General features: G+C 59.1%; 1 long non-coding RNA gene across 1 annotated transcript; it reads left to right on the top strand.

The window, feature by feature from the left end:
* Window positions 1-2,025: 2,025 nt before the first annotated feature.
* On the top strand, window positions 2,026-2,704 carry LOC139013261 (uncharacterized). The gene is made up of 2 exons (XR_011471953.1): window positions 2,026-2,304; window positions 2,393-2,704. It is a non-coding gene; the product is annotated as an uncharacterized lncRNA (long non-coding RNA).
* The last annotated feature ends 17,332 nt before the right edge of the window (window positions 2,705-20,036 follow it).

Here is a 20,036-nt window from a genome sequence, read left to right on the forward strand (position 1 = left end):
CGCACACGCCAGTGCCCTGGCCTCCCAGTGCGGGGAGCGGGCTTCCTCTGAGACAAACACGCTCCACGTTCTTTATCAAATTTGCGGATGCCACACAGCTGGGGGGACGATGGCAAATATGCCAGATGACAGAGTTGGGATCTAAGGAGAAGCTGACAGGCTGGAGCGATGGGGTGGATCTAATGAGATGAAACTTAACAGGGACAAACGCGTGCATTTCCTTCTATGTATTTATTTGTGCCCTGCCTCCATGCCGGGAGAGATGCGGGGGACCAGCTGCTCACAAGAGGAAGGCAGTGGCCCTGACCGGTTTGGCTCAGTGGATAGAGCATCAGCCTGCGAACTCAAGAGTCCCAGGTTCGATTCCAGTCGGGGGCATGTGCCTCGGTTGCGGGCGCATCCCCAGTGGGGGGTGTGCAGGAGGCAGCTGATCGATGATGTTTCTCTCTCATCGATGTTTCTGGCTCTCTATCCCTCTCCCTTCCTCTCTAAAGAATCAATAAAATATATTAAAAAAAAAGAGGAAGGCAGTGAACCACCCGCACGGCCCTCGGGGCCCAGACCTGGGGGTGGGCAGGGCCGGCTGAGGGGTGATGGCTGTGCCTGGAGCAGCAATGGGAGGTGGTCTGGCTGCATGGAGCTCCTGCAGCCCCAGGTGGAGGCGGGTCCTGGGAGTCAGCGCTGAGGCGGGAACTTTCAGACATTAAGCCCAGCCCCCTGCAAGGCCCGCCCAGGAAAGGCCAGGATCCCCGGGCAGCCTTTCGCTTTAGACACGTCCCAGCAAGACTCAGGCCTGGGCCTCCGAGACCCGCCCCCCCCCCAAAGAGGCGGGGACACTCAGGTCAGCTCTGCTAGAACTCTCTTCACTCTGCATGCCCCCCGCCCCACCCCGGGATAGGCCGGGGCAGCTCGGCTGAGAGTGGGAGTGAGCACCTCGCTCTCTCTGATGGACACCCCAGTCCTGAGGGCTCTCTCACTGGCCCCCTCTCTCGGCTTTGGCTAGAGAGAAGACTCAACAGGAAGCTGGTCAACTTCCTCCAAACATGGTAGAAAAGGGTTATGCTGGTTCTGAGGGCCCCTGGCGGCAGGGCCGGGCCTCATGAAGGAGGCCTCGGGGAGATAAACCTCGGCTCTGCGGGAAGGAAGCCCTCCCTGTTTTGAGTCTCGGGCTGCCTCGTAGCTAATGAGCCTCCCGTCACTGGAGGTATGTAAGCAGGGACTGCATGGGCACCCAGCATGGATCCAGCACGGGGTGGATGAAGGAGCCCGGTGGGTTGGAAGGTTTGCCCTGCACCGAAATGGCGCGACACTAGGCAAGCTTTCGGCTGGAGCTTGGCAACATTCCACCCGTGGGAGCCCTGACTGGAGCCGCTCCCTGGAGTCTCAGTGGTTAGACGGAGAAATGGAAGGAGCTTGCGGTGGCAGCCAAGGCTGAGGGTGCCTGGCATGCCCAAGGGCACTGTGCCTTGGGGGGTGGCTGGGGTCATCAAAGGGCTGGGAAGAGTCCGTCCCCCCTCACACAGCCACAGCTTCTCACCCCGCATGTGGCCTGGTGCTCCCGGGGAAGGTGGGGTGCAGGAGGCCCTTGTCCTTTGAGAGGCAATCAAGTCTGCTCACCCAGCTCACCTCTCAGCACTGCTGAGGTCCCATAGAAGCTGGTATTCATGGGCCAGCCCGGCCTGGCCTGCAAGAGGATATGACCCCTGCCAAAGGCCCCGCATTCTGCCGATGGCCAGCATGAGAGCAGGTCCAGGATGCCCCTCAAAGGCTGACTCCCGGGGCCCTGCCAGGCAAGTGGGGGCATCCGCCCGGCCTTGAGGGGACAGGAGCAGCAGGCACCCTCCCCACTGTGTCACCACAGATTCACTCACATCGCAGACATGGCCCGTCACCCCCTCCCCTCCTTCCCTCTCCCTGTTGGAAGGAATGCTCCCTCCCTACCCTTGCTGTGACAGGAGGGCTTCCTGGAGGAGGAGTGAATTCCCACAGGGCCAAGGAAGGTGTGTGTTTCTGTGGGCAGCAGGGCCTGGCAGGGAGGTAAAAACAAGCTGGAGGGGAACCCAAGCAGGGGGTGGGAGGGGGTGGGCCTGAGGGGCCTGCGACTTCCTGTCTGTGTGGCACACTAGGCGACACTCTTCCTCTGAGCCTCAGGTCCCCGTCTGTGTGATGGGATGACACAGGTCTCAACCTCACAGGTGTTGAAAGGATTGAACAACACAATGCACCTGGTACATCGACAGGTGATGGTGAGAAGGATGATGAAGAAAATGTGTGACTCCAGAGGCTCTGACTATGAATAAACAGGTGGATGTTGTTAGGTCGGAGGGAGCCCGGGATCGGATACATGCGGACATGGGATGAGACAATGGACTTCCTCTGGAATTTCTCACAGATCTGGAATCTCTCACGGGTCAGCGTGCCAGACACAGATACCTGCTTCTCCTTGAAGTTCACAGAGATCCCCGCACAAGATACTGACCCATTCCTGAATGTGCCGCCCACCCCCTGCGGCCGAGACTCCCTCAGTTGAATGTGTGATGATCCCTGCTGCGGGCACTTCCTCAGTTCAGGCCCCCGCCCTCACCAAACACCTGAATAAAGAGATGTCCCTCCCTCCCTGAAGTCGCGAAATTCACTGGCCCCACCTTTTGGGCCGGTGGGTCTCGCCCGAGAACGCAAATAAACTTCTCCTTTTTCTTTCTGATTCACTCGATTCTCTTTCTTTTCCTCGCCGCCGCTTTCCTGGGCCACCTAACATTAGGTGCCTTGAAACCCGGGTGGCGCGAGCACCTAGTCTTGCCGTCCCTTCACGGCTTGAGGTGCCCGCCTCTCCCTCCTTGTGGCCCAGGACCCGTCGGGACCTCGTTTCTTCAACTCTTCAGCCTCTTCCCGGTGGCAACATCAGCGGTGAGTCTTGCCCCGCCCCGTGCCGCTCCCCCGTGGCCACACACCTGCCGGCGTCTCTGTCCGTAAAACGCGGCCGCGTCAGAGACTGTCCTCCGGACCCTTCCAGGAAGGTTCCTTTGGGCCTCAGGAGATAGTGGAGACGTCCCTAACTCCTTTGGTCTACTCCGTCTGTCCGTGGCGTGGTTCAAATCGCTAGGACGCTAGCTTTTTGGCCCCGCTACTGGCCACGGGGAACCAACCATGGGCAATCAAAATTCCAAACTGACCCGAGCACACCTCTAGGGTGTCTGCTCACCAATCTGGCTGAACTGGGCCTGTCGCAGGACCTGCGTCCGAAACGTCTCATTTATTTCTGTAACATGGCATGGCCCCAGTATGAATTGGATAATGCTTCTAGATGGCCTAAGAACGGGACATTTGATTTTACCGTCCTCACCGACCTCAGTAATTTCTGCCAACAAACCGGGAAGTGGCTCGAGATCCCCTACGTTCAAGCCTTCCTCTGTTTGTGTTCTCGTCCCACCCTCTGTTCTTCTGTTCTTCCTGCCCCACGACCCAGGTTCTCCTGGCCCGTGGGAAACCTACTCTCCCTACTGAGATCTCTTCGTTTTCCGCCTTATCTGAACCACCCGAGAATCTTTCCTCCCCGCCCCAGCACCGTCCGCCCCAGCATCCTCACTCTCCGCACTCTCCACTCCTCCCTCCCTGCTGGACTCTCCTCCAGGCAAGCCTTCTCCACCGCCTCCTGATCCCACCTCCCCTCTTCCGCCCGCCCCGCGGCAGCCGGAAACTCAAACCGCCTTTTACAACCCCGTGCCCCTGTACGCTGCGCCGCCAATGCCACTGCTGCCGCCGCGCGCACTGTGCCCCAGTCCCCGTTCCACCGCCGCGCGGTCTGTCCGTCTGCCTGCTCTGCCCCCACCGCCGCCGCTAACGCCGTAGCCGCTGCGGGAGCCGGAAACTCAAGTCCCCTGCCGTCCCGCTCCTGCCTCCCTCCCCAGTAGGCACACAGGCGTCCACAGGCTCCACCTTCCTTCTGTCCCTGAGCCTTCGTTCTGCCCTGCCCCTGGGAGGTTGCGACTTTAAACCGCAATTGAGAAGCACCTGGTGTCTTTCTCCTTTCTCCGCCAACCCCACTGTGTGCATCAAAAAATCCCAGTGCCTCTCCCACGCCCACCCAGGCCACCTCTCCTGCGCTCTCCCCTCCCCTTACAGGCCTGCCTTAATAACCTGTACCCCACGCAGTACCCTCTCTAAGTTCTAACTGCCCGCCTTCCACTGCGCTCTGCCGAATCTCCTTCCCCATGACTGCCAACACTTTAAATTCACAAGTGTCCGGCCAGTTCCCTTTGCAAGAGATTGCAGCTGAGCTCTCTTCAGACCCTTTTAACAAGCAGCTTCCTTCTCCCCTAGGGCCCAAATCCTGAGAACGTTAGCTCCAGAACAGCCTCTTCCATTCCTGCGCCCATTCTACCCCTGAGGGAAGCAGCGGACTGAGGGCATAGTCTGCCCCCACTCTCTAAACCCGACCTTTAAGGTCTTTATTGGTCCTCAAACTCCTGTCCGAGATTTAGTGAATATGGCATTTAAGGTATTTAATGCCCGTAAGGAGAAGGCAGAATCAGAACGGGAGGCCCACCTTAGACAGAAGGTAGACCTGCAGACGCAAGCCTTGGTTGCAGTCCTGAGGCCGGCAGCAGCTGCACATGGTCCCAAGAGGGCCGTGCGCAGTGGGAGTGCAACGAAAGGACGCACACCGCCTGGACAATGCTTCAAATGCGGCAATGAAGGCCACTGGGCAAAGCAGTGCCCCCAGCCCTGGGCTCCGACCAAGCCCTGCCCGGCGTGCGGTCAAAATGGTCACTGGAAGAGTGACTGCTCCTGGAAAAGTGGCGAGCCTTCCACGTCTCAACGTGGTGGGGTCGCCCTTCCGGGCCATGACGCACCGCTGGCCATGCTAGGATTGACTGAAGACTGAAGACGCCCGGACTCGTCCACTTCGATCACCCTAGCCGTGCCTCGGGTTGAGATGAAGGTAGCGGGCGCACGAGTCTCCTTCTTGATCGACACGGGGGCTACCTTCTCTGTCCTTCCCCCTTTATCCTTCCAAAATCTCGGACATGGGTATTGACGGCAAATCCACATGCCTTCTGGCCACCAGACCCCTTCCTCGCCTCCTTCATCATAGCCCTATAACCCACTCGTTCTTAGTCATGCCTTCATGCCCCGTGCCCCTGTTAGGACGAGATATCCTCACCATCCTAGCGGCCACTCTGCCCTTCAGCCTCCCTGCTCCTTCCACTCCTGGCCCCCTCCCTTTACAGGGACACCGATCCTCCACTGCCATGCGTCCTGTCATGGGGCCCAGTTGTCCCAGACCACAGTCGCCTAGCTCAGTCTCTCAGTCTCCGCCTAGCTCAGTCTCTGTCTCCGCCGTGAATGCCTTATCTCTTTATCTCCTCCACACTGTCTCCTCCTTTGAATTGAAAACTGCTCTAATCTCCACCCATCCCCCTCCACCCTTCCCAAAGGAAAAAATGCGGCAGTTTTAAAATCCAAGCGGCTAGAGACCTGGGAACAGGCTGCGCGACCTGCTCCCTCCCTCCCAGCCTTTTCTCCAGCCTCCAGGTCCCTGGCTTCCACTGCTCCTTCCATTTTCCCTTGGATAACAGCGTATTCTAACATTTCCTCCCACTTTCACTGCAATGCCTACCTCTCTCAGGCTCACCGAGTGCCTCCCACCATCCCCGAAGAAGATTCGACGACACCATCCAGGACCGGATGACTCATCATTCCTCACAGGCTCTTATCTGGCAAGCGACCCTCCAATTTTTCTCAGGTTTTTCATATTTTCAGGTGAAATAGATACGGAATGATGAGGGAGTCATCAATTCTACTGTCTGGGATGGGAAATCCTCTAGTGTCACTCTCTATTCGCAGCTCCTGGACCGGACCTCCTGCCCATGGCCCCAACCAGAAATCCGGGCTACACCAAGGAGTCCCACCTTCTTGAGCCCTTTTGAACCGTCTCCTTACTGATCCCCCTCCCCTGGGTACGTATCTCCCATATCTGTCTTTACCCAGGCAAATGCTCTGAGAACAGAGAATAGGTTTCTGCCCAAGCCAGAGCCAACCGACCAGGACTCCCAGGACCAGCCCTTCACCCTGGTGACTCGGTCCTCCTTAAGAACCTAATTGCAAACCTTGGAGCCGAGGTGGACGGGACCTCACATCGTGATCCTTACAACACCCACCGCGGCCAAGCTGCATGGCGACCCATCGTGGCACCACCTCTCCAGGCTCAAGAGGACCCCGGAGCAGCATGACTTCTATAAATGTGATGTATTGGGTCCCACTAAGGTCCGCCTTAGCCACCCTCCCCCTCCTCCTTCTCCTCCCGGCCCTGAGCAACCTACACCAACCCCCCACCCGCTTATGTGTGGAGGTTCAAGGTCCGTGAAACCTACTATCAGAACGGCAAACAAGTCACCGGGCAGGTAGGATCTCAGGACTGCCCTCTAGCGGGATGCCAGACAAGGATGCAGATGGCTGTCGACATCCGGTCAGTGTACCATGGTGGCCGGCCCTATGCTTGTTTTGCTTACGACCAAGAGGACCCAGACAGGTGTAATCAAGAGGTCGACACCTATGGGGGTTGCCGCTGGAGGGGCTGTGTTATCAATGATGCCTACAGGGGTGGCTCCTTTATCTGGAAGGATGGGGCCTTCCACATCATAATCCAGGATCCCTGGGACCAGCGGTGGGTTACGGGTGTCGTGGGAAAGCTATACTTAAGTAGTTGGAGCTCAACCCCCTCAGGGACCATTTACATCTCCCGGGAATATGTCCTGGCCCAAGAGGCCCAAGTCCAGGTCTCCAACAGCATCCTACAGGCCGAACAGTCCCTTAAAGGGAAGCTGCCTGACTCCCCCCGGGTAGAAGTCCTGTCTTCTTGGCTCCAACTTATTCAACACACCCTACTATTCCTCAACGAGACCCACACCCTGCCCAATGTCTCCCACTGCTTTCTGTGTGCCTCTCTCCGAAGGTCTTTGCTGGCTGCCGTCCCACTCACAACTTCTCCAAGGGCCCAAGGGAAAGGTGAATGCCAGCCTCCCGTGGCTGGCATTCCCCTTTGGGAACCTGAAACTCCAGAGCCCACCCTGCCCCCACGGATATGCTACCAGACCAGTAATCCGGTAACTGGGGGACGAGTCACGTGGAACTGCACCCAGAACTACACTGCATCCAGCCTCACCAAGGCCAGTCCGGGTACCTTCTTTTGGTGCAATGGCACCTTAAGTAACTGCATAAACTCCTCTGACCCCGGGCCCTGCTTCATCGTCATGGTAGTTCCCCAACTAACCTTATATGGAGAGTCAGAGCTCGCCTGGCTGCTCCCTCCATCCCGCCCCCGGACTCGCCGGGCAGCCTTCCTCCCTGTCATGTTAGGGGTGAGTATCGCTACCTCGATAGGCCTTGCGGGGGGGGGGGGCCCTCGGGAACAGTCTGGTCACTGCTCAGGACTTTAATGACAAGCTCCAGTTAGCCCTGGAGTCCACTACTGCTTCTTTAGCTTCCTTACAGCGACAGATAACATCAATAGCCCAAGTAGCCCTGCAGAACCGGCGCGCCTTAGACCTTCTGACTGCAGAAAGAGGAGGAACCTGCATATTCCTTCAGGAGGAATGCTGTTATTACATCAATGAGTCTGGAGTAGTGGAGCAAAATGTACAGACCCTAAGCTGAGTGAAGAACTACATGCAGGACACTTCCAGGACAACTCCCCTTTCAGCTGGTTCCAAAGCCCCTTAGCTACCTGGGTCCTGCCCATGATAGGGCCCCTGATTCTCATCTGTGTCTTTTTTCTCCTAGCCCCGTGCCTCCTCAAGTTCATCCGCTCCCGGATCGCAGAGATGTCACGGGTGACTGTGAATCAGCTCCTGCTCCATCCCTACACTCGGCTCCCCTCCGACCCGACTCTGCCTAACCCCTAACCCCGGCCTTTAACCGCCGCCCCCCTCGTCGTCCCTGTTCAGCTGGAAGCAGTCAGAGAGTCGCCGACCCTTATCACCAAAAGGCCGGGATGTTAGGTCGGAGGGAGCCCGGGATCGGATACATGCGGACATGGGATGAGACAATGGACTTCCTCTGGAATTTCTCACAGATCTGGAATCTCTCACGGGTCAGCGTGCCAGACACAGATACCTGCTTCTCCTTGAAGTTCACAGAGATCCCCGCACAAGATACTGACCCATTCCTGAATGTGCCGCCCACCCCCTGCGGCCGAGACTCCCTCAGTTGAATGTGTGATGATCCCTGCTGCGGGCACTTCCTCAGTTCAGGCCCCCGCCCTCACCAAACACCTGAATAAAGAGATGTCCCTCCCTCCCTGAAGTCGCGAAATTCACTGGCCCCACCTTTTGGGCCGGTGGGTCTCGCCCGAGAACGCAAATAAACTTCTCCTTTTTCTTTCTGATTCACTCGATTCTCTTTCTTTTCCTCGCCGCCGCTTTCCTGGGCCACCTAACAGATGTAACCGGCACTCAGACTTCAGCTCACTTCAAAGGACTTTTCTAAGAGGCGGAAGCATCTCTGCCTGGAGCAGGCTGCTCCGCGAGGTGGTGAGCCCCCTGTCCTCAGAAGCATGCAAGCACCAAGGCCCTGGGGAGAGGTGCCTGTGCAGGGAGGGGAAGGCTCCGGGGAGCGTGGGGATGGCCAGCAGGGGGCAGCAGCGCAGCAGGGGAGAAGGGAGGTAGCTCGCCAACCTCCCCACCAGCTCTGGGGCCAGTGTCTCTGGGCCAGGCTGCCTTGCTTCGGGGCAGAGAGGAGCCCTGGCCACGGGTTCTGGCCCAGACTGAGGCATGCGGTGCGGGGCCAGGCCCGAGTCCTGACACCCGGGAGCTGGGCTGGGTGACAGGAAAGGAGGGCTCCGAGGCTTCAAGTGAGGAACCCCAACGCTGAGCACGCGGTTGGCCTGAGGGGCTCTGGGCAGACAGGGGAGGCCAGTGAGCGGTGCCGCATCCCAGGAGACAAAGGCACAGACCATAGGTGGCCGGAGCTGGCTGCCCCGGGAGATGCTCTGGCACCTGCTGGGAGAGCCACCGGCCAGCAGCGTCCAGGAGGAGCCTGGGCTTCAGGGCTCCTGGGCCACAGGGAAGTTCCCTGACAAAACCAAACCAGAGCAAACAAGTGAAACCTCTCCTAAGAGGAGGCCTGACACCCACCATCAGACTCACTCCTGTAGCTTAACCCTTCGTCCTGTCCTAACGCAAGCCCCTAGAGCCTCACCAGGAAAGAGAGAGAATGCAGAGCATCCGGTGAAGAAAATGTGAGGAGGCCGAGTTGGGGGGTGGGGAGGGTGCCCAGGCTTTACCTTTGGCCAAGGGCCAGCTCTAAAGACAATGCGGGGGCTGGGGAAGCCATTCCTGTGTGCAGGGAGCAAGACTGAACAGAACAGGCCCATCCTCCACCCAAAGACAACATTCACACATGCACACGCCCCCCATATGTGTAAACCTGTGCACACATGCATGTGTGAGAAAGTACAGACACAAACATGCACCCACCACTCTCACCCTCCGGATGCTGCACATGACATGGAACCCAGGAAAAGAAGTCTGGGCCCAGGTGACCCGAGGGGAGGCAGGGAGCTGCCACCACTGCCCCTCCCAGCAGGCGCCAGGAATTGCCCTGAGCTGCACACACACACACATACCCCGCCCAGGAAATGCTTTCTGACTTATGGTCTGTGCCGCCGCCTCCAGTGAACATGTATGGAGAGTCTTCAGGAAGCTTCGGGAGACCTGGAATACCTGAGGGGTGGAGAGATTAACCGCTTATAGAGGATATACTTCTCATGTTCACATCTGCCGCCAGCATCCTCAGCCCACCCCACCTGCACAGTGCACCTGCACAGCGCACCTGCACAGCACACCTGCACAGTGCACCTGCACCCCACACCTGCACCCCACACCTGCACCCCACACATGCCCAGCACACCTGCACAGCACACCTGCACAGCTCTTTCCTGGGCCATAGCTGGGCAAGGCCTCCTACTTGGTGCTTCTGTCTGCAGACTTGGGGCCTCTTCCTTTCCTTTCATTTCTTTTCCTTCCCTTTCCTTTCCTTTCCTTTCCTTTCCTTTCCTTTCCTTTCCTTTCCTTTCCTTTCCTTCCTGTTTCTTTTAAATTGTAGTAAAATATTGTTCCCTCCTTTTCAGATAAGTTTCCTTTTTTATAAAAGTAACACATAGAGATAATTTATGAAGAAAGAGCAGCTAGCGCTGCCCCACCCCCAGGCCTGTTCTCCCCTCCATGGCCATTCTCTGCTCAGTCCGATTTATGCATAACGTTCATATACTGCAGATTCGTGATTTTCCATTGTAGGTTTTACCGAGTGACTTATTGTAGAAGATTAGAATTTAACTTCCCATTAAGATTCAACTACCCATCGCCCCCTTCTCCTCCCCGACCCTGCCTCGGTACTTACACCTTTTATTAAATCAGCACCCCCTGTTTACATTACTGCTCCGACATGTTAATGTTATTCCAGGTGAATCATACAGTGTCTCGGCATTAGATTTATTTCCTATAAAACTTCCTTTGGTGCTTGTCTGTTTCCTGAGCTTTCTATGTGCCGTCGTCACCCGCCCAGGCTCTCTGACCAGACTTTCCGCCTCCTCCGGAGCCGGTCCCCACCTCTGGTGATCTGACCAGGCCTGAGGGCTCTGCAGGCCTAAAGGACCTATGGCACTGGCCACCCCCCCAGATGGAGTCCCTGCTGGCCACGTGCCATGTCACTCTCCTCCTTGGGTTGTGTCCTCATTTCGGTGAGGGTCGCCTTTGAGAGCTTTCTGACTAAGGCTGCCGGGGATTAGGTCTTTTTTTAGGTAAGTCTGCGCTTTTAGCAGCTACGTGAGAGGGATGAAGCGGGAGGAGTAGGCAGCTCCGATGCCAGGCTGGCTTATTGGTGATGGAGAACTCACCCCGTAGTGGCCCATCAGCTCAGGCTTGATTTCCTGGTTGAAGGTCTTGCCGACACACCCAACACGCTGCCACCGTCTCGTCCCACAGGTGCAAGGTGGTCACGTCCTGCAGGTGCGAGTTCACCACCTTTGGCTTCCCCGTGGGCAGGGCCTCCCCGCCTGGCGCAGGCACAAGGAGAGCTGCTTCCTCGCCTGAGGGGTGCGGGTGGGTGCTGCACAGCTGCAGCAGCTGCTCACAGGTGCTGAGGCCGCTGGTGGAGAGCCAGGCCGCGGTAGGAGAACATGGGGAAGGTCCGCTTCTGCTCCACTCCTGCCATCTTGCCGGTTCTTGGGAAAGGACAGGTTAGATCTTTCGACACCTTTGTGGTAGACAGCTGACGGCCACCAAAAGCCACTCTCCTCCCTCCACGTGCTGGAGTGGCTGCCTCGCTGGCTGTGTCTCTCACCTTCCCCAACAGCTAAGCGTGGCCTGGGACAAGAGCCTGTCCCTGGAACACGGGGGATAGTGGTGCGTGCCCCTCCGGACCTGGCCACCGGCCTCCCTCCGTCTGCAGGAGCCTGGGCTTGTGAGCCAGCCTTGGCCCTGCAGGCTGCGGCCTCTGCTGCCCAGATGCAGACACAGCACAGTGCCAGCCCTGGAGCCGCAGGGGAGGGCTGTGGGCCTCCCGTTCCTCTGTCAGGTGTGCTTGCTGGTGTCAGACCTCCCCGCTCTCCTGGAACCCCTGGCTGCAGGCCCTCCCCAAAGCAGAGGGGGTGGGTGTCCTTGTTCACCACTGTGCGGCTCTCCATCTCCCAAAGCTGTGTCTCCTGCAGTCCCCTCCTCGCCTGTTCTTTCTGTCCTGCAGGCACACAGCTGTGGCCCGGGGCAAAGGTCCACTCCACTGTGTGGATTAAATGCAAGCACGTCTCTGATTCGTTTTTATAAATCACATTAGAGGACAGGTGCATGAAATCCATGCTCGGGTAAGGTCCCTAGGCCTGGCCAGTCATCAGGGGCAATTGGGGCCTCTGGCTGCTGGCCAGGGCCTCCCTTCCCCAGCTGCCAGCTGCCAGCTGGGGCCTTCCTTTATTATGCACCACCCCCTGGTGGTCAGTGCACGTCATAGCAAGCGATCTGTCTCCCAGTCAAACTCCCATGAGGACAATTTAGGCTTTTATATCTATAACTAGAGGCCTGATGCACAAAATTTGTGCAAGAGTAGGCCTTCCTTCTCCCAGCTGCCGGGACCGGCTTCCCTCTGGCACCTGGGACCTGGGCTTCCCTCTGGCCCCTGGCAGGCACCCAGGACCCCAGCTTCCCCCATAGCCCCAGCTTCATCCGGAAGGTCATCTGGAAGGACGTCCTGAAGGATGTCTGGTCTAATTAGCATATTATGTTTTTATTATTATAGATAATAATAGCATAATATGCAAATCAACCGAACAACTGAACAGCAGAACAACCATCCAGATGACCCTCCGGACGACCATGCAATGACACGCACTGGTGCCAGGCCAGCCAAGGCAGGTGCAATGCAATTGGTTGGGGGGCCCTGCCATCGCCCCACGATTGCCCCTCAGAGGGAGGTCCAGGCAACCCTCTGCGGGGCTATCAATGTGAGGGGCTCCATGATTGATCGCCCTCAAAGAGGGAGGCCCAGGCTACCGGCCAGCAAGGTGATCAATCAGGGGGGGAGGGGCCCTCCATGACCACCCCACAGAGGGAGGCCCAGGCCATTGGCCAGCAATCACCCCACAGAGGGAGACCCAGGCCAGCCAAGCGATCGCACCCCGTGCCTGTTGCCTACCAAGGGAGGCAACTAGTGGTGGGGGAGGGGGGCAGCGCCACACAGATGGCAAGCAGTGGCAGCAGCAGGGGTGGGGCCAGCTGCTGGCAGCTGGGGGAAGAAAAGCCCTGATAGGCCCTGATCGCCGGCCAGGCCTAGGGACCCTACCCGAGGGGTCCCGCATTGCGAGAGGGCGCAGACCGGGCTGAGAGACACTCCCCCCCTTGCACGATTTCATGCACCAGACCTCTAGTCTATAAATAAGATCCAGCCCAGGACCTGGTAGATGGCAGGTGCCACATGGCTGATGGATGAAGGAAAGACCAGGAGGCAGGGTCCTCTCTTCTCCAAGAGCTCACAGCCTGGGTGGGTGGAGGCTGCAGGGAGGGAAGGGAGAGCAAGTATACCGACAGATTCCAGCAGCAGAACTCAGAAAGGGGCAGAATGCTGGACGGGAGGGCAGACGGGTGAGAATATGAGTGGTGCCAGGGGTGAGGGAGCGGCACCCTCCTGTGGGTGCCAGTGCGAGGCGGAGAGTCCAGACCTGCCCACCTCGGGGGGCACCGCCACGGCTCGGGGTGGGGATAGGGGCGAGGGGAGAGGTGTGTGAGGAGGGCTGTGCCTTAAGGAGCCCGGGGTGCAGAGACGCTAGGGCGGAGGTCTGCAGGGGGCTCAGATCCCACAGCTCCAACACCAGCGGCCCTGCGCTGGGCAGTGCAGCCAGCAAGCGCCCCCTCCAGTGGGCTGTGGCCGGAGACCAAGACAGTGCCCAGCAGAGCTGGACCTGCCCTTGATGGGGTTCTCACCCTGGCTTGGCCATTTACTGGCTGTGGAGTCCTGGCCTAGTTACTTACAGTCCCTGCAAGTCCGTTTCCCCACCTGTAACATGGGAATAAGGCCACACCTGACCCCTCCACTGTCTGCACCCCTGTCACCTCCAGCCTCACAACTGCAAAAGCTCTCGCTCGCTGCCCCTGCTTCTGCCTTTGACCCCAGGCCGACTCCGCGGCTGCGCGAGCTGAGTGGTCGGTGGCACAGGGTCCCGCACTCAGAAGGGCCTGCACCTGGTTTGACGCTCTGCTGTCGCCATCCTGAAGTTCTTCATCATTTTATTTATTTATTTTAATATGTATTTATTGATTTCAGAGAGAAAGGGAGAGGGAGAGAGAGATAGAAACATCAATGCTGAGAGGGAATCATTGATCAGCTGCCTCCTGCACGCCCCCTACTGGGGATCGAGCCCACAACCCAGGCATGTGCTCTTGACTGGAATGGAACCCAAGGACCCTTCAGTCCCCAGGCCAACGCTCTATCCACTGAGCCAAACCAGCTGGGGCATCTTCATCATTTTAGAACAGGGTCCCACCATTTCATTTTGCACTGGGCCCTGCAATTACTAACCAGTCCCGTCCCCAACAGTCAGTCCCCCGCTCAGTAATGGAAGCAATCCTGTTAAAACTGAAGTCAGACCACATTCCTCCTGGGATTAGAATTGGCTTCTATCCACCCAAAGTAGAAGCCAAAGTCTCTCTGTCTCTCTGTCTCTCTCTCTCTCTCACAGACACACACACACACACACACTTCTGACCACTGAACACATTTCCCTCCACTCTCCCCTCCTCCCTCTGCTTGGCCTCCTCCTTCCTGCCCCAGGGCCTTTGCACTGCCCTGCCTCTCCAGGGCATCCTCTGCCCCACCGTTTCCACTGTGACAATCTTACCTCAAGTCTCTGCTCAAAAGACCCCTTCTCAGGGGGGCCTTTCTGAACCTCCTTGTTTAAAATGGGAACTCCCAATACCCCAGCCTTCCCCACTCTGCTTTTGCTCCAGCGCTCACCACCATCTACCCTCTGCTTGGTTCGCCTGTTCTAACTCTGTCCCCAGGTAACGTGGGGATTCTTGTCGATTGTGTTCCCTGCTGAGGCCCCACCGCCCAGATCTGTGCCTGGCACAAAGGAGCTCAGCAAACTTGTGTGGCATGAACAGCTGATGGAACAAGAACCCCACGGGCTCCCCACGAGCCTTGGATGGGCGACAGGCACAGAGCACTTAGTGTAGCACACAGTAGATGCTCAGGAAAGAGGCGCTCCTCCCTGGGGCGGGTGGGGGGGCTCCCAGTGAGTGCGGCAGGGAGCACTCACATCCTGTGTGACACAAAAGTGAGGCCCCGGCTGCAGGGAGGGTGGCAGATGACATGCAGGAAGCCAGGGAAGCAGAGCTCCCCTGCAGTTCAGTCTAGATCAGCCCCACCCCTGCTCGGGCCCTCCCTCCCGTCAGGTCAGCGGGCTGCCCTTCCCGCATGGCCCTGGGGGCACCAGGGCTGCCCAGCGGGGAGAGTGGCCTGGCTGCTCAGTCCCAGGCCTGCTTTGCTCGGCCTCGCAGAAGGGCTGGAAAGGGCACAAGGAGCTGAGGCAGAGCCCGGGGACTGCGCGGCCCAGGCCTGCACGTAGGCCCAGGCCCTGCCCTGTCTGCCTGGAGGGGCAGGCAGTGGTGGCCAGCAAGGCTGAAACAGGGCAAGAGGGGATGGAGAAAGCTGGCAGGGCGCTGTGGGGTCCTCGTGGCCAGGTCCTAACTATGTCCTGCTGCTGCCCCCCAGGGCCCCCAGAATCTCAGTGTCCCCGGGGCTTCTCGGGCGGCAGTCAGAAGCCAAGCCCCCGCTTCTTCATCTGTGGAGCCGGATAACAGCACTGCTCACAGGCGGCCGGGGACGGCGGCTGGCGGTTCGTGGGGGGGCCGCACCCGGCACACCAGGGCTCCCCACCCCCTGCCTTCTGCTCCTCCTAGTGCCCTCACTGCTGCAGCCCCCGGGCCTCAGGGAACAACTCCCTGACCACCCACCTCCCGGGCCCTGCCACACGGAAGGCTGTCAGGCACAGGGCGGGCAGGCCGAGGACGGACCGCCACTCCAGCCCCGAGGACCCAGCTCAGCAGAACCAGGGCAGCCGTAATGGGCCGGCGGCCCCCAGCTGCAACTAACTTCATTTTCTGCCAAATGAAATGAGCGCCTGCATTGGCTCACACTCACTCATTCAATTACCTTCCTGGCCCTGAAGGACTCACAGAGAAACAGACATAACTAAGAGGCGTCAGCAGCCCCAGCAGTCACCCCCGCCCATCTCCCAGGCCCAGCCCTGACCTTCCTGCGCGCACAGGCCCGCACCCAAGTGTCTCAGTCCCCGGAGTAGATCCTCCCTGGCTCCCACCGCCCACCTCTGACAGTCAGTCTTCAGCCGCATCAGCAGGTCTGGGTCCCGCTGGCTCCTCTGGGAGCCTCGCCCCTGCAGGCCTCTGGTTCCTCATCTGTGAAATGATGGAAAAGTCTGTGTGAGCTGGCAAGTGCTGCTCTTGCAAGAGGCTGCGGTCCTGGCTCCGGGGTCAAAATGTGAGCATTCCCAAAAGGGAGGAGAGACGAGGGTCCCCTCTCCACCTGCCCCACCCACCCCTCTGCAGCACCTGAAGGTTCCAGGAATGCCACGGCTCCTGTGCCTCCGTGCCATCGAGATGCCATTCCCCTCACTGTTCCCTCCATCCCCTTCTCTGCCTGGGGCTCCTATGCACCTTCAAGGCCCACCCTGGGAGCCCGGCCTCTGGGGAGCCTGAAGCCCAGCCCCCTCCCCCCACCCCCCAGGCAGGAGGGTTAACCTCTCCCTTCTCAGCTCCCACACACCTCTGTGTGCCTCTGTGGTTCCTGAGGGTCCTCATCGGGGGGACAGTCCCAGCTCAAACACTGTGGGCCCCTGTCCCCACAACCACGTGAGGCCTGGACCTGAATTCAGGGTTGGAAAGCCTAGCCCCGTGGTCCCTCCCTGGCTGGGCCATCCCATCACCGAGGCCGTGCTACCCATGTGTAATGGTAACAACAGCCAGGGTGTGGAGGCCTGTGGCGGACACTGTGCTAAACGCGTTTTACCTGCATTATGTTTCTGAAATGTCACGATAACCCTGACATGACCCCGCTTTATAGATGAGGAAACAGGCTCAGTGAGATTAACATGCTTATCCAAGGTCACTCACCGGGAAGTGGCGCCGTGGGGCTCTGAGGAGGTCCTTTCCCCTCCGCAGCCTTGCCCAGTCTCTCCTCTCCTGTCAGATGGAAAGAGGCAGCAGGCGGCCTCTGGGCCGTCCTCTCGGACGTGTGCGGGGAGTTCATTTCTTTCTGGCCGCTGTCCACCAGCACCTGGCTAGCATACCGGGGGCTCCCGACGATGCTCCCAGGACTGGTGGGTGACATCGGCAGCCTCCCAGTCCAGGGAGCCCCGCTGACTGTACCATCTGCCCGGCACAGTCTCCTCAGATTCTGGGATTCCCTGGGGCAGGTGGAGGCCAAGGAGTAGGAAGTGGCTTCTGTGCATGGCCTGGAGCCCCTTCTCCCCAGGGGGAGCCAACAGGAGCCCAGTCAGACCCTGGCCAGGATCCAGGCTAGAAGGTCCCAGGTGGGGTCAGGAACTGGGGACTCTGCTGGGGAGCCGCAGCCTCCTCTGACTGTGAGGGGCTGGACAGCGACCCCCCGCAGCTTGCGCTCCATCCTGGCTTTCTAGGGAGGGAGGAGGTGGCCGAGCCCCAGATGGCCTAGGGCACTACCATCCAGGGAGGCTCTGGGCCACTCAGGGGAAACTGGGGATGCAGGTGAGTGAGTTCAATGCGTCAACCATCTCTGGGAACTTGCTGTGGGCACCCAAGGCTTGTGTGAGGTCCCTCAGTGCCCAAGGCTCTGGGCAGAACCCTGTCCCCTGCCCTCCCCAGAGCCCCCATTCCCAAAGACCCACTAACTAGGACACAGCTGTTCAGCCCCAAATGCTCCCCCAAGTGAGGCACTCACACCACACTTGAATGAATACTTGTACAAGTACACACTCATGCTGGTGCACACATGTGCACTCACACTCGTGCACCCATCCTCACTCACACTGGTGCATGCATGCACACTCACACTTGTGCACCTATCCACACTCACACTCATGTACCCATCTGCATTCACACTCATGCACCCATCCGCACTCACATTTGTGCATCCATCCGCACTCACACTCATGCACCCATCCACACTCACATTTGTACAACCATCCTCACTCACACTCGTGCACCCATCCTCATACTCGTGCATCCATCTGCATTCACACTCATACACCCATCCGCACTCACATTTGTACAACCATCTGCACTCACACTCATGCACCCATCCACACTCGACACTGTTGCACACACCCACACTCACGCTGGGCCACACATGCGCACTCACACATGGTGGGACACAGCAGAATGAGAACAGGGAGTGTCAGCAGAAAAACAGTAACAAGAGAATGTGAGAGAGAGAAAAGAAAAACCAGAAACAGAAAAGGACAGCAGAAGAAATAAGTACCAGGCAGGAAAGGAGGGAGACAGAAGTGTGGGTGCAACAAGACGGGGTGCACTCCCCATCTGCCTCGCACCTTCACTCTGCTCTTGGAGGCCCTCGCACCGCAAGGCCAGGGAAGGCGGTGTGCCCCGCTGGGGCCCCACGAGGGGAGGAGGGTGGCCACGCTGTGTCCCAAGGGAAGGGAGTGAAGACATGTCCTGGAACTGTCATCTCTCTAGAGTGGAAACCTGGGTGTGAGGCAGCTGGGGGAGGGAGCGGCTAAGAAGGCTTCATGGCCGCAATCAGGCCAAGGCTTCCTGCCGGCCTGGAAGAGGGAAGGAACCGGGGCCCCTGCCGTGGCGGCCTCCGGACTCCCGCACTCCTGGTTGCCAAAGCTGCAGCAGGGCGAGGGTGGGAGGGGAGGCCGGGAGCCCAGGCTGAGTTCACACACTAGGTTCACACACCAACGGGCCCTGGGAGCCTGGCTGCTGTGCTGTGCGCTGGGGACCCTGTCCTTGAGGAAGGGAAGCGGCAAGGAGCAGATAGTGGCCCTGGGATGCCGCTGCGTCTGGGACAACTGCTGCTAAGCAAGGTGCTGGGGCAGACGGCAGAGATCAGGGGTGGCTTCTTGGAGGAGGTGATGCGTGAGCTGGCATCTGAAGGGCCAAGAGGAGTTAGCCAGCTGGAGAGGTGAGGCCAGGCGTCCCCGGCAGAAGGGACAGCAAGTGCACAGGCCCTCGAAAGGTGTGGCTGGACCACGGGGGCAGGGGCGGGGCTCACCTGAGGAGGGCTTTGGGCTGTATTCTGAGGACAAGGGGGCACTGAAGCGTACTAAGCAGGGAAGTGATGTAACCCGAATTGTTTCTAAGCATCCCTCTGGGAGAAGGGATGGGGGGTCGGGGGATGTGAAGGGAGGCTGCTGTGAGGAGTCCTCGGTGTGGGAGATGGAGGTGGTGGGTAGGGCAGTGGCTGTGCAGATAGATGTGGTGACGAATAAACTGCCCAGAAGGCAGCAGTGAAGGGGAAGGTCCTAGACAGTCAGTCAGGCTGGGGTGGGAGAGGCGAAGGGGAGCCCCAGGGGGGCTAGCCCAGCCCTTCCCCCCAAGTGGCTGGCGTGTGCTCATGAGCCCCAGCCGTTTCCTGCCTCCAAGTGGCGGCATCTCAGAGCTGGTCTGGAATGTTCTGTCCACAGAAGAGCCAAGCTGGTCAGGGCGATTTCCTGTTGGAGGGACGGGCCAGGCCCAGGCGGGCCCACGATAAGGCTGTGGAAAGAGGCTTTGCAGCAGGCATCTTGCAGACGAAGCCGAGCTTCGGGAAGTGACCATGGAGGGAGCTTGGCCACGGCCGGGAAGCAGAAATAAAGTGGCCTTTTCGATTGCGTAACAGGAAATGCCAGGTCACGGCCGGCCGCGGCAGCGGGGCTGTGTGTTATTTATGTCTCAGATCACATATTAGGGCCCAAAACTGTTGCTAATGAATGGAGAAGTCAGTGTGGAGTCTGGCCCTTTACAACAACATCAAAAAAACAGAAACCAGGTACTGGCCCGTGGCCTGACCCTCCAGGCCCTGGCCCGGGCTCAGCCCCTCTCTGCCACCCAGCTCAGGAGGAGGCCCCGCCCCTCCGCACCCCGAGGGTGGCCGGCTCAGCCAGTGGTGGTTCTAGGGCTCCCAGGACTTTCCCAGGACTAGGTGGGAAGGCGAGGTGGGTGAGGGCAGGGGAAGGAGGCCACCCTTCTTTTCCAGGGCCAGGTAACCTGAGCTGGAGCTTCGCATAGGGCTGGGCAGTGCCAGGGGCCAAGCAGGCAGGAGGCTCCGGGAAGCCTGGTGAAATGCGACCTTCCGCCCTGGCTGGGAGGGGAGGTGGGGGCAGGCAGCGCATGCCTGGGATCCTCCACACACTTTAAACCGGGCCTCAGGACACCAGGACCCCCTCTCATGCCTGCAGGCGGGGCCCTGTCTGGGTGTGGGGAGGACCTGAGGTGGGGTGGGATGTCCGCCACAGGAAGGGCAGCTGGGCGGTGGGTGGGCAGGCCCCTTGCCGT

This window comes from Myotis yumanensis, unplaced genomic scaffold (genome assembly GCF_028538775.1).
Source record: "Myotis yumanensis isolate MYYU_CA2020_CCGP unplaced genomic scaffold, mMyoYum1.0.hap1 SCAF_6, whole genome shotgun sequence".
Classification (NCBI taxonomy): domain Eukaryota; kingdom Metazoa; phylum Chordata; class Mammalia; order Chiroptera; family Vespertilionidae; genus Myotis; species Myotis yumanensis.